Source organism: Pezoporus occidentalis, unplaced genomic scaffold, assembly GCF_034315485.1.
Source record: "Pezoporus occidentalis ecotype Australia unplaced genomic scaffold, CSIRO_AGI_Poc_V1 ctg34, whole genome shotgun sequence".
NCBI classification, from domain to species: domain Eukaryota; kingdom Metazoa; phylum Chordata; class Aves; order Psittaciformes; family Psittacidae; genus Pezoporus; species Pezoporus occidentalis.
Window position 1 is genome coordinate 5,233,992 of NW_026915376.1, and position 13,036 is coordinate 5,247,027.

Sequence of the window (13,036 nt, forward strand, 5' to 3'; positions counted from 1 at the left end):
TTTATGAGATAGCGTTTAAATTTATGAAACTTTAAATTTTTTGTCTAAAATAGACTTTACTGAAAATCAAATAATGCAAGTAGTAAAACCTCACATCTGGCAAATCAAAGCAAAATTTTCCATTAAGCAAAGCACAGACTCATCCACAGAACGATCTGTGATATACTGTCAATGAAACCTGCACTGTAAAGCAGCGGAATAGCTGCTGGGTGCGCACAGCAGGGCTGCAATGCTCCCAGGTAGGTACAGATGTGGCAATTCTGTCTGATGTCCCTGCCTGACTACAAGTGTGAGAATTTCAGGCATGTGCTGGCTTTGTTGCCCTAGCTTTTGCAGTAGGAATGAAAGAGCTTCTGGCTTGTGTTTCAGGAAGTGTACTGCTCTCCATAGTAAGCACTTGTCCCTCTGGGCTCTAGAGCACAACTGGCTGTGGTTGATGTGCTGCAAAGGAAAGAACCAGCTCTCTGCTTCTGTCTCCACTCCAGAAGCCATTTCTGCAGGTTTTTTTCGTTGTTGGTGGTGTTGCTTTTCATTTTCTGTTGTTCATTTCTGTCTTCCCCCTCCTTTCACGTAAAAAAAGAGTATATTTTTGCTCAGAGAGCTCCCCTCTGCTCCTTTTCTTTTTTTCCTTTTTTCATCCACCACAATATCATCAAGGCAATGTCAAACACTTGATTTCTTCTCTTTTCTTTCTTACTTTGGAGGTTGGTCTGGCACTCTGCAATTGATACTCTCCCCCTTCTTAGAGATTGTGATGTGGCAGCAAGGTAGGCTGAGGAACTGATGCTATTGTGTCAGCTGGGATCTCTGTAGCAGCCATGACAATGTTTCCAAAACAATGATTTTGGAATGCCCTAGTCTTTTCCCCACACAAGGGAAAGCTTTCCTTTTGCAGGGGAAGGAAAAGCGGTGGAGATGAGAGACAAAGGGAGCTTAGGTAAGAGAAATCCATGTTGTAAAGAGCTGGAAGAAGAGTAGAGATCAGAAGGGAATGCAGACTCGCCTATGTGTTAAGGCAGCCTGTCCTTATGCTGGAGGAGTTTACCCTCACATGAGTAAGGCCCTGAAGGGCAGAGAAGGGAGCTATTTGCAAAGCAGAGGACAGATAAGGAAAATGTGGTCACTTCATGTGGCAGAACAGGCCTCTCACAGGCATAGCCTAACTTCACCAACAACCTTTCTGAGCCTGCTTTGTCTTGCACTCTTGGTGAGAAGCTGCAGCCCTACCTTTGCTTTCTGTTCTCCCTTATTTCACTAGGGGACATATTCAAAGCACAATGCCAAGCAGGGTCCTGCAATAACTTTACTAGACCTAAACTATGATGATGACAAGAGCATGATTGGCTGTGACCAGCCAAGGCGTATTTAATCTCCTTCCATTTCCACACATTCTGTTTTGGAAAATGTGCCTCATAAAATTCCGAAGGACCTGAAAGCTGCTAGTATCCATCAAATAGCAAAGTGCCTGGTATATTGTCCAAACTCTCCCTAGCTGAAGTATCAGTAGACTGGGATGCCTCTCTTGAGCATTTATCTATCTGGAAGTGCTGAGCTGTCATTAGTTTAATTGGGGTCCAAACTATCCCTAGCTGAAGTATCAGTAGACTGGGATGCCTCTCTTGAGCATTTATCTATCTAGAAGTGCTGAGCTGTCATTAGTTTAATTGGGGTGGAGGCATATGATCAGGGTGGATAGTATGAAAATGCAAAAGATGGGGAGAATGGGGATGGTGAGTAAGTGATGGTGTGCAATTACTATGCAAATTTTAGGGGAACCATCACCACCAAACAAAACTTCCCTGGTATGGATGCTGCTTTCAGCAAACAGCATCAAAATGGGAGTTACAAGCCAAGCAGGTTGGAGAAACTGCCAAACTTTTGTTGGCCTAAAATAACACCAACTTCAGGGCTTGCAGAACACATTGTGTACCTCCCCTTGTCCCTCTCTCTATAACCTCAAGATGCACCTGAACCTCACCATCATCTTGAGAATCCTCTTACTGCAGCGGTACAGCAAGTTTTTCCTGTGTTTAGGGAGCATCTTTGTCTGGGTCTTCCCTGGCTTTTTGCACAGGGAAAAGATCCTGGATTCATAGGAATCTTCCATCCTCACGGCACTGGCTAAGTTAGGACAAGTCTCCTATTTGCCACCAGCACAGGCCAGGCCACTGCCTCCTGCACCACATATCAGACCCAAAGCCTTGGAGAAGAAATAGTTACATTGAAAATTGCCAGAGACCTTGTTTACAGCCTTGGGGGCTTTTCCCTATTTTTGCCAGAGTTTCATTCCTCCTTTGTCACAATAAGCTACATCCTAAATAGAACCTTCTCCACTCATTCATTTTAGTATATACGCCTGTATCTATGCCACTTCAGGGAAGTCTGAACAGCCTGATTTCCCTGGGCATATGATGACATTCAGCTTCTGGATGACCCCTCATGTATGTTGGAGGCTGCAAGGCACGAGATAGTGTATGAGATTTTGAGAGTATATATTTGCAGGCTACTTTTGGGTACACACACCATTAGCTGAATCCTATTAGCTTGACCCTTGATCAAGTGAGAACCTACAGGTAAGCAGATGAATCAACCCTGGCATGAAGCAATATCATATGGGGCATCAGCAAGAGGCCAGGCAGAAAAGTTCAAAGTATAGATGTGTCCACACAAAACTTAACACACTGCAGCGCATCCAAAGATTTTCGCATAAGCCATTTTTTAAATGAATCCTGTCTATCAAAAGTGAACATTGACTTGCTGCAATTCACTGTGTGAATTCAAAGTGTTTCAGGTTTGTAAGAAGAGGGTAGTACAAAAGCACAAATATAATAAGCTGGCCATTAGGTAGCATTTGTCATGTGGCTGCGAATAACTGAGGAAAGCATGTGAGCAGCAAATATGAGAGAACCACAAAAGAAAGAAGGATCAGAAGGAATGTTAGAGCTTCTTCCTCTTAAGAATTTATTTAACCAACTGAACACTTGTTTGTTTAATTAAAAATAAAAGATTACTGAAAGGCCTCCATGGTTCTTGGATGATATAATGAGGATATCTCAATTCATGCCCTTTGGGCTGGTACCCTTTGGACTGCATGTGGTCTTGGCATTATCCCAGCGCCTTCCATTAAGACACGCCCCATTACCGCAGAGCTGATTTTGCTTCTGTTCTTGAGGCCACATAATTGTGCTTGGCAGTTATGAAAGAAATGTATGAAATAGAAATGAAACAGAAAGAAAAATATGACTGCAGCTTCGTTAATTTTACTCCAGTCTGAATGAACTTGGAAAGCTTTCTAGGCAAGGTTCTGAAGTAAGGGAATATTAAGCTACCATTTTTTAAAAATCTGTCAATACTGACCCTGACTTAATATTTTCCATATCACTTCAAACGCCAGGATTCATAGTTGATCTGACAGGACTTTCAGAGGAGGCTGTCCAAGCACTTTGAGGTCACAAAGGTCTTGAAGACCAGATGTCCTTAATATCTGAATGTTGTTAACAGTTCAGAAGAGTTTCTTGTCCACTAGCAACCTCACTTTGTCTGTGGCAAGCTGGTATCAATTACCTTATCAAAGAGAATTTGCTTCAGACATAGAGATGGCTATTGCTGTGACTAGTGAAGACCTGAGATGCACCGATGTTTGGAGCATTGTTAACTGGGAACAACTCTACTGCACTGTGTTTTAGGGCCTTTAGAAACAAATCAACAGGGGTGGGGGAAACAAAGGCTCTGAGGATGTCTATCAGCCCTTCCCAGTGCAGCTCAGTCCCACTTTCATCTTCCTTCTGCCTGTGCTGCACCAGATACTTTTGCATCCTTTCCCCGAGTCTGTTGAACCCTCTGCCTGTATACAATGAAGCCTTTGATGGTCCTGTAGAATGCGCAGAACAAGTATGTGAGAGATTGGATGGGCTCCTGACTACTCCCTGGGCCAGCAGCTGGAAGCAGAGCAGCTTGTAGCTGAACAGATGGCAGCATTCAAAACACCTGGGCTCCCTGGAGCCAGAGGCCTGAGTCCCAGAAGGGCCAATTCTGCTACCTGTTCCCAGTTGCTTAATTGCAGTCCGCTCATCTTCCAGTCTCTAACACTCTGATAAAGACCTTCATATCCTGAAGCTGTGCCTGGTTAGGATGCCTGCAATACATTTGGTAGCATTTTTTGTGAAAGCTGGGGTTTCCCCAGTGGTCTGGGGTAATGTTTGCACCAAGAATGATCCAAATACCTAACGGACAGGAATCCTAGACCTTCTAGGGACTAAATGTCCTGGGGAGGTATTCAACAGATAAGATATTCTGCCATGTATATATCAATATTTACAATTTCTAGGACCATTTCTGGTGTCTCTTACTTAATAACTGGAAGAATTCAGACATATTTTGACAGTGCTAAGTAGTAACTTTAGGCCTCAACTCTAATATATAATATGCTTTGGGATTAAAGATGTCCTATACATTTAAGATTATTATTAATATCACTGCAAATCCCCAGACGGTGAGATAGGAACAGATACAAGGTATCCTGCATGTTTGTTAAACCAAACATAACCACCACAGGAGACCAAGTTTTTCTTGCCTTTTATTAGAATGAAGCAGAGCAGCAGAATGAACAAATATGATTAAAAAGATGTTCTGGAATAAACGTACTCCTGATTGCTCTTGCAAGCCAGATAACAAATTTTGTGCTGTTTTGTAGAGGTTGATTTTAACTCTAAAGTCTATGCCTGATTTTACAGTCAGCATTACTTCAAGCTTATTACATTTGTAACAGGATACAAATATAGCACCATTAGTTTAATTTTATTTACATTTCAGAGTTATTCAGCTGGAATAAATTGAACACAATTTGATTGAAATTGTCCTGCAGGACCGACTTTAAGCAATTCAACAGGAGTGCTTTATAAATAATGGCAGCATTTAGTAACAAAAGACACCCTCTTGGACTGGAGGATTTGCAGGAGTCATTAGCAGATGAAGAAAAAAGTGACATTGCCAAGAACAGAGCTAAACTGAACACTTCTGCTCTGGAGCCCACTTTCCACTGCATACATCTTCAGAAAAGACCTTGGCTGCAGAGCATGATGACCTTCCATGTATAGCTCCTACAGAAAGCAGTTGGTAATTTGGGTGTCTCACTAGCAGGTGTTTCACTAGCACAGAAGCATCAACACTCAGGTAAATTGTTCAAGTGAACCTTGACAGAAAAGGAATGAGTAATATTGATTTTGTTTTGCAGTGGTGCTTAGAAATCCTAGTCAGTGATGGACAAGCTGTTGCAAAGACACTTTGCAGAAACAAAAGACTATCTCTACCTCCCAGATGTGAAAAAGCAGTGGATATATCTGGGCAGATGGGACAGTGGGTAGGATGAATGGACTCCTGTTTGTCAGTACAACCAGGGAGCTGCCAAACCACTGTTAAGCTCTTCATAGGCAGCAGAGTAAAGGAGGGTTTTCAACAAAGATTTGGGAAGATAAGGAGGGTCTCCTTATCTGTTGGATTTCTCCCAATAACAGCAAGGAAAAAAGCACAGAAGTGTTTCTATAAAAATGTTAACAAGTGAGAAATAGAGACTGACAGAATGATGAGAAGGGAAAAGACACTGTCATAGCAAAGGAGAGCTCTTTGGCAGGGTGGGAAGGGCCTTGACAGGAAAGATAAATAGCTTGTGTTTGATGGAGTAAAGGAGTGGAATGGAGTAAAGAGGAGCAAAGAATGTGCAAAATCTTCAAACTGATGGATCAGGAGGATGAGCTTTACAGCAGTATTTTGCATGGATGTGCACAGACTGAAAATACACTTAGCAAGACCAAGAGAAGGGTGTTTCAGTAATCAAATGAAAGACAATTGAATTTCAACCAGATTAAATAAGGCCTTCTGATGTTTTTAAATGGGAAGGCTAGGCTACCACCAGCATCTTTCCTATCTTGCCTGGAAATGCAAGGAAGAGTTTTGGGCCATTTTTTTCTTTCTGGTTACAACTAATTTTCACTTGAATGTGTCTAGTTCCAACTTGTTACAGCCTGCAGCATCCATGAGAGAATCCCATTCACAGGTAAGGGAGAAAGACATGCTCTCAAAAGCTGTATGTTGTGGGGTCTTTAGTGTCCTGTCACCTCTCTAACTTGTTGTTAAACCCTGGAGAAGAGTTTGAAGGTGTCACTGTTAGGACAGGTAAGTGAGATTTGTGAATGGCAGTTTGGTATGCCTAATAGGTGGGCACTCCAGGTCAACCCTTTATGGAGCTAGCAGAAGATAAAAGGGATTCTGTTTCAGACCGCTGGGATTTCTGTGATCTGTCACAGTGAGACACAATCTAATTACAAAGAAATGGAATTGCCATGCTGCACCAAATGGACCATAGAGTTGAATAATCCTGCTGTGGCACTGCCTGGTGAAATGCTTCAGATTAAGAACAAGGAATCTACCAAAAGACAAGCAGGGAATGACTTGCCAACAGGGGAAGTTTCTTTGTAATTCTTATCAGTTAGCAATTAGCCTAAGCCCTGAAGCAAGAGGGTTTATATCGTTTCATAACAAAAGAAAATACACATTTGATTTAATGAGCACATCCCCAATTACATTATCCATATAAATGTTTAATCCTTTTTAAAAATCCTACTAATCTCTTATGGGATGTTGTCTTATGGGAATGAGCTAATTAGGCATCGTAGAAAATGTATTTCCTTTTAACAGTTTTATATATGCTGCCTTTTATACCCAAGAATGTTCCCTTGTCCTTGTGTTCTGGGAGGATGAACAGAAGCATCTATTCTGCCTTCCTTCTACCACCCACATTTTCCACATTGCAGCCAGGGACCTCCCCTCTGATGCACTTTCAGTATTCCCAGACCTTCATCATTTGAACACCACATTCACGTCAGTTTGCAATTTCTGACACTTACATCCAAGAGCCTTATTCAGTACCCAAACAGGAAACCAGAGCAGGGCAAGAAGATTATGCCACTGACTTAACAAAGAGCATTACTGTGATTGCAGACTGGTTTGCTCCATACTCTAGGTAGACTAACAACATTTGCATATTTGATCACCCCGTTATGCCTTGAGTAAGACACTCTGCTCTGCTCTCCCTTGCAGCACCCCAGTTCCCTTCCTGAGGCATCACAGCTCAAGTGTGAGCACCAACAAGGTGACTGGGTGCTCTCCCTCACCCCTCCTGGAGTCACTGCCCTGTGTCTGCCAGCATGGGAGTGGGTCCACTGCCACCACCTGCTTTCGTGGGTTGCCTCTGCCATTGCTCCTTCCCCTCTAGATGTGAAAAGACTCTGTGGCAGTGTCAGATTCTAACACCTGACTTTCCCCTCCCTTTTCCAAACAGTTGAACACTCGCCATAGTAGGGATTAAGGAGGCGTCTTGCTGACAATCTTTATCAACTTAAAAGCTGATCACTTATTCCTATGTTTTATTTCCATCCCTTCTGCAGGTGTTTGATGGCTCCTCCTCTCACCTTTTACCCCTGTTGCCTTCTTATCAATATGTTGGTAGGGAGGGTTGATAAGTATTTTTAAATGACTGAATAAAAATTGACAATTTGTTCACATTGTATACAACACTGCAATGGTACTGGATTCATGATAGTAAAGCTTAGCTCGTGCTAGAATACAAAGAGCACTTACAGAGCAGAATATAGGAATTGTGAAGGATTTCTATATTCTGGATTCAGTACATCATTTTTTCTGGCTCTCATCCAAGATTCTCCACATTGATTTTTTTGTGGTTTTTTTGTTTTTTTTTTGTTTTCTCAGAGCTTATACAGGAAGCCAAACAACCTTTCCATTGAACCCAGAAGTAAACTGATCACAAGCCAAAGATGAGTCTTCTCTCTGGAGCTATCTGAACAATTACAGCAGCATTTATTGAGTGTGCCTTTGTTTTTCTGGTTTTAATCTGCAGTGTGCGGACAGCCCAAGAAAGAGCCTTCTTAATGGACTTTAACAGCAATACAGCACTAAACTTATATAGCACCTGCCACATCAAGGCATCCCAGTAGACTTCCCAAATAATAGATTTTAAAGCTTCTGCTTTCACAAGCCAAAGGCAAGGCTCAAGAGAGCAAAATTAAGTTTGGGTTTTAAAATATTGATGAGCTTGACATTATTAATATCAAGAGGTGAATTCATCACTCTTGGAATGCATTGCCAGGGGAGGACAGCATTGATCAACTTATAACCACACACCTGGATGGGAACTGAGGCACTAAAACCTTTATTCGACGTACAACAATTGCATGTTCATAGCTGCTTAGCCCACTGTAATTAAAACGAGTCATTCAGAAAAGCAACAGGAAGTCTGAAGACAGGCTTGCTGTATGTAATTTTGCACTTTCATGCAGTACCTTATGCACTGTTTCAAAGCATTCTACAACTATTAACAGGTTACACCTCCCTGGTAGAAAAAGCATTATAGCTATTGCAAATGAAGACACATAAAGATCAAATAATCTGTGCAAATGAATTCGTAGTAGTACTAACAGCAGGAACCCAAGAGCTCTGGTTCTCAGGTTCCTCATGAACCCTGTAGACAATGAAGATTTCTGAAACTCCAAGAGGCAAATGTGTCACAGGCATGACTTCTCTTTCACTTATATAAACTAAGAACAGTTATATATGCACTATTACGGCTACTATAATGTTAATAATCATAGCCTTTAACTGGTATAAAGCAGGTATAATTTCCTTTCATCAGTAGGATTTCATGCTTCTAAAGCCAAGGAAGAAGGAGAAGAACCAAACCTTGCATTCCTGAGCTGCCCTGTCTTTCAGCAATAAACAAAACAAGTTAGAAACATCTTGCAGATCACCTGAAACAAGAACACAGGGAGATGCTGAAATGTTTAGAACATTTATAAACACAGTTGGACAGATACTGGTAAGAGATTTTACCTCTTTTCAATGGAATAAAAAACGTATTTCTTATCTATCTGCACAAGCTGGCGAAAGCTACTTCTGAATTGTGGCTGCAAAGTTCAAGACAGGTCACACTTTCTAGCAGGAAATAGGGCACATGCTTTCTGAACATTACAACCTATATATAGTTTTTGGTTCTATATCTTTAAAAGTTAAATGCATCTTCAAATGATTACAGCTATCTTCTTATTCTCAAGTTACTTATCACATGTCTAATAAATCTGTGAGCACCAATCAGTGCATCAAGCTACGAGCTCCCATTTGAAACTCCTAAAATATATTTTTAATAATGGCAATAAATTATTTTGATTCAGACAGCATAAGTAACTGCAGCTTATAGGTACAATGCAGAACTGAGCTTGGAAATAAGGCATTTTTATTTCCCTGCTGTAAGATTGCCCTCCTTGATTTTCAAACCATTCTCAGACATTTTGCTGCCAGGTGTAAGATGACATATAAAATAAGCTGTTGGAAGGAAAGGGTATGACTAAGCAAAAAGTGTGGACAAAAAAGACAAAAAGCTTTTCTCTGAAAGAGAAAGTTTATAACTAAATTCAAGCAGTAGAAAAAAAAACCCTGGTCTGGGGATTTAAACTATTCTTATCATCCAGTATATCAACTCTGCCCTTCCCCAAGGCCATTCTCACCTTCTGCCTCTTAAGAAGCCCATTTACAACTGGCTTTTTGAGTGACTTTTGAAGGTGTGAGGAGGGACATAGATCTAACTGAACTCTGTAGGGCTAGAAATCAATTAGTGCCCTGCACCTAATCCAGAAATTTGCAGCATGACTTCTCTTCACCTATGGATAGATCATCTGACTCTAGAAATCAAAGTGCTGAATTGGTGCCCTTGGGCTCTCCTACAGTTTCTTGGTGTCAGGAGAATCCAGCTGGGTAAATCAGATAACAGACATCAAAGGCCCAGTTCTGTCACTTTAAGAAAATATAGGACTACTTTCAGTGCCATCCAGTGAAGAAGGTACTTCTATGGGTTAAACAAACCCAAAATGTGAAGTATTAGCGCTAGTTCCTTACAGCATTCAGATGGGAAAATGATGAAGAAATGTGTTATTCTAAATGCCTAAGCACAGTATAAAACATGAGGCACACTTCATGGCAGAGCTCCCCTTGGATATGAATCAGCCTGCATGAGCCAGGAAACAGGCAATACAAAAAGCTGCAGGCTATCATTTCTGTCATCACCTCCAAAGCCTGGGTAAATAGTCATCGAGAAGAAGCTGATGCTGGTACTTGGTAAAGGAGGAAATCAGTCTAGGTTGGGTCACAGAGAGCCGAAAGGATCAGAGAGCACAAGGGAGAAAGATAAGGTTTTACAGGTTTTATGGGGCTGTCATGTTTAATTGGCTGGCCCTTCCTGAGAGATGCTGCCATGCAGACAGGGGGTTTGGTGGGGGACTGAGAAGCAGCTTTAGCACCTTGCAGCTTGAGGGAAGAGAACAGATGCTCACAGATTCCCTGGGAAAATGCTGAATTTCATGTTAGGTTTTATCCAGGGTTGGCCCAGCATGTGAGAGTGAGAGAGGGGAGAGTGAGTTTAATAAATAGGTACTTTAGGTTGGTTTATTTACTGGTTTTATACATGTAGGGGATTTTATGTGTTTCATTCATAAGCCTAGTACTGCTGGGCACTGCCAAAACATAAACGACCAAGGCAGTTCTGTCTTGATAAAGTTACCAGCCAGGAACAGGCAGCACAGAACAGATCAATATATAATGTGGGAGTCATCGACAAACCACCTGCTTAACTGATGTCTAACAGCCTGTCTCCAGAAATAGACTACATGAGACAAATATGGGTGTAAAAGATTCTGCAATAAATAATTATGGATTAAGCTACAGTTAAGTACTGATAGCTTGTCTCTCTTCCATTTTTGTACCACTTCACCCATGCCTGCAGTCTTCATGCGTTTGACTTCAAACTTTATCTTCACTCTCCTCAAAAAAAGCTAGCCATAGATCTCTTACAGGAGTTTAAATTAGAGCCTAGTTTTCAGTGTAAGCTGAACCCAAACTGGACACAGCTGAAACCTAGACAGCAGAGTTTAAATTTAGTAGTTTTTCAATGACACCACATCTCCTAAGCCCGTGCTTTCCAGCTTCCCTATTGCCCCTCCTTTTCCTCCAGCTTCCCAGAAGCCACCTGCTTGTTTCTAGCAAAGCTGAAACCCAAAATATCAAAATATGTTCAATTTCTTCACCTTTTAGAATTCTTTAACAGCCTGAAAAGATACTGACTGAATGGGCTGGTCACCGGGCTGACTGCTCAGCCCTGGATGCTCACTAGTGAGATAAGGGGAAAGAGCATGGTCTGGGGAGACACACTGACACCTGCATGAAAACAGCCATGGGAAGCTGGCAAAACAAAAGGCTTGGGCAGATGGATGTCCTGCATCAGGGCAGGTTAAATACAACTAAACCATCCCTCTATCTGCTTTACAAGGCAAAGTACTGCAACAGGAAGAGCAGCCATGAGGTTGTCCCAGAGCAAGCTGGTTGATAAAGGACAGAGTCAAGCGTTGATACAGGATAAAAGAGAAGAGATCAGAGTCCTTGGGACAGACCTTGGCAACAGGAGTACCACAAAAAAAAAAAAAAAAAAAGAAAAAGAACAGACCTTGGGACAGATTGTGTGATTAGGTGGAGCTGGAGATAATTGTGTTTTAAAGATCTCCTGGGGAATGAGCTAGAATATATGTGGCAGCAGGGATGGATCTGTGGCTACACAGGTAGCTATCGCTGCATTTGTTCGCATGGAGAAGGAAATGGAGGACTATGGTCCACATGGGTAAATTTCTTTTTAGCAGGTCAGTTCACTGTTAGACAGATGTGCCAGTACTACTGGTGTAACATTGTACCCCACAGGCTGTTTTGAGTCCCAGAGCTATACTAAAAGAAACTGTTGACAAGAATACTAGTCTCCCCAAGTTATTTGTTCACAGCCTGCTGTTTGGCATAATGCAGGAAGCTGGAGAAGAGATCATTTTTTTTGCCATCTTCTGGTATCTCAGTTCAGCACCATCTGGACATTCACACCAGTTATTCCTTATTCCTGACTGGATGCGTCCCATTTTTTACAAACGAAAGATTTGCTGCAAGCTGTGATATTCACAAGTAGGATAAATGTCATAAGCAGTATAAGAGCTGCCAGGTAGCTCTCCCTGTTCATTCATATGATGATCAGTCAGCAGGTCCCTCTGAATAAGTAGATGTTTTTCTATGAAAAAGCCAAAGTTATCCACTCTCTTGTTTACGGGTCTACAGGAAAATGTAGGGTTTCCCTAGGCTGCAGAAGGAGTAGAACAGCTGCGGCAGTGGGCCCTACATCTGATTGCCTTAACATCTCAAGCTGCTCCCCTTGCCTTTTTTTTCCCCTAGATTTGTTTAATGAAACCATGACAACAACATTGGTGCGGCTGCTACTGGTAACCAGGCTGCTAATATCTTTTGAACAGGCTAAGCAATTAACATAGGCATGCCTCGTAAGCAAAAAATACTAATTGTGGGACTTAAAATAGGATTTTCTTTCTTTCTCTGCACAAAAACTAACATGTCTTTACACTGCTTTGATAGGATTTGCCACCTCAGCCTGGCTAAGCCAGGTGTTATGACCTTTCAGCAAAAGATTTGTGACACAGGAAGAGGGATGCAAACAAACTCAGAGGAAATGAGATGCAAGGAAAGTCCAGTGGCTTTGTACACACACCTGCGTACCTGGAGGGTGAGAGGGAGAGAGGAGACAGGAGAAATAGGGACAGAGAGGTACACAGGGTGTGCGTAGAGGGAACAGGACAAACATCAGCAAACAGGAGCTTGAGTGGCTCATCATTTAAATGACGATCAAATGAAAATCCCAGCCACAGCACTCGTGACAGTACCACCTCCCACTGTAGCAACCAAGCACATCCTGTAAAGTGCCTAAGAGTGTGTGATGCTGGTGATGAATATCCCTCAAACAGGCAGTAGTCCATATTCACTGTCCTGTAACCCTCTGTCACCACAGAGCAGACCAGGCATCCTTCAGCCCCAGTGAGACACCACTTGGTGTCATGGTTTCTTTCACACCAGATGCATTTCTCTGCTTCATTCTTGG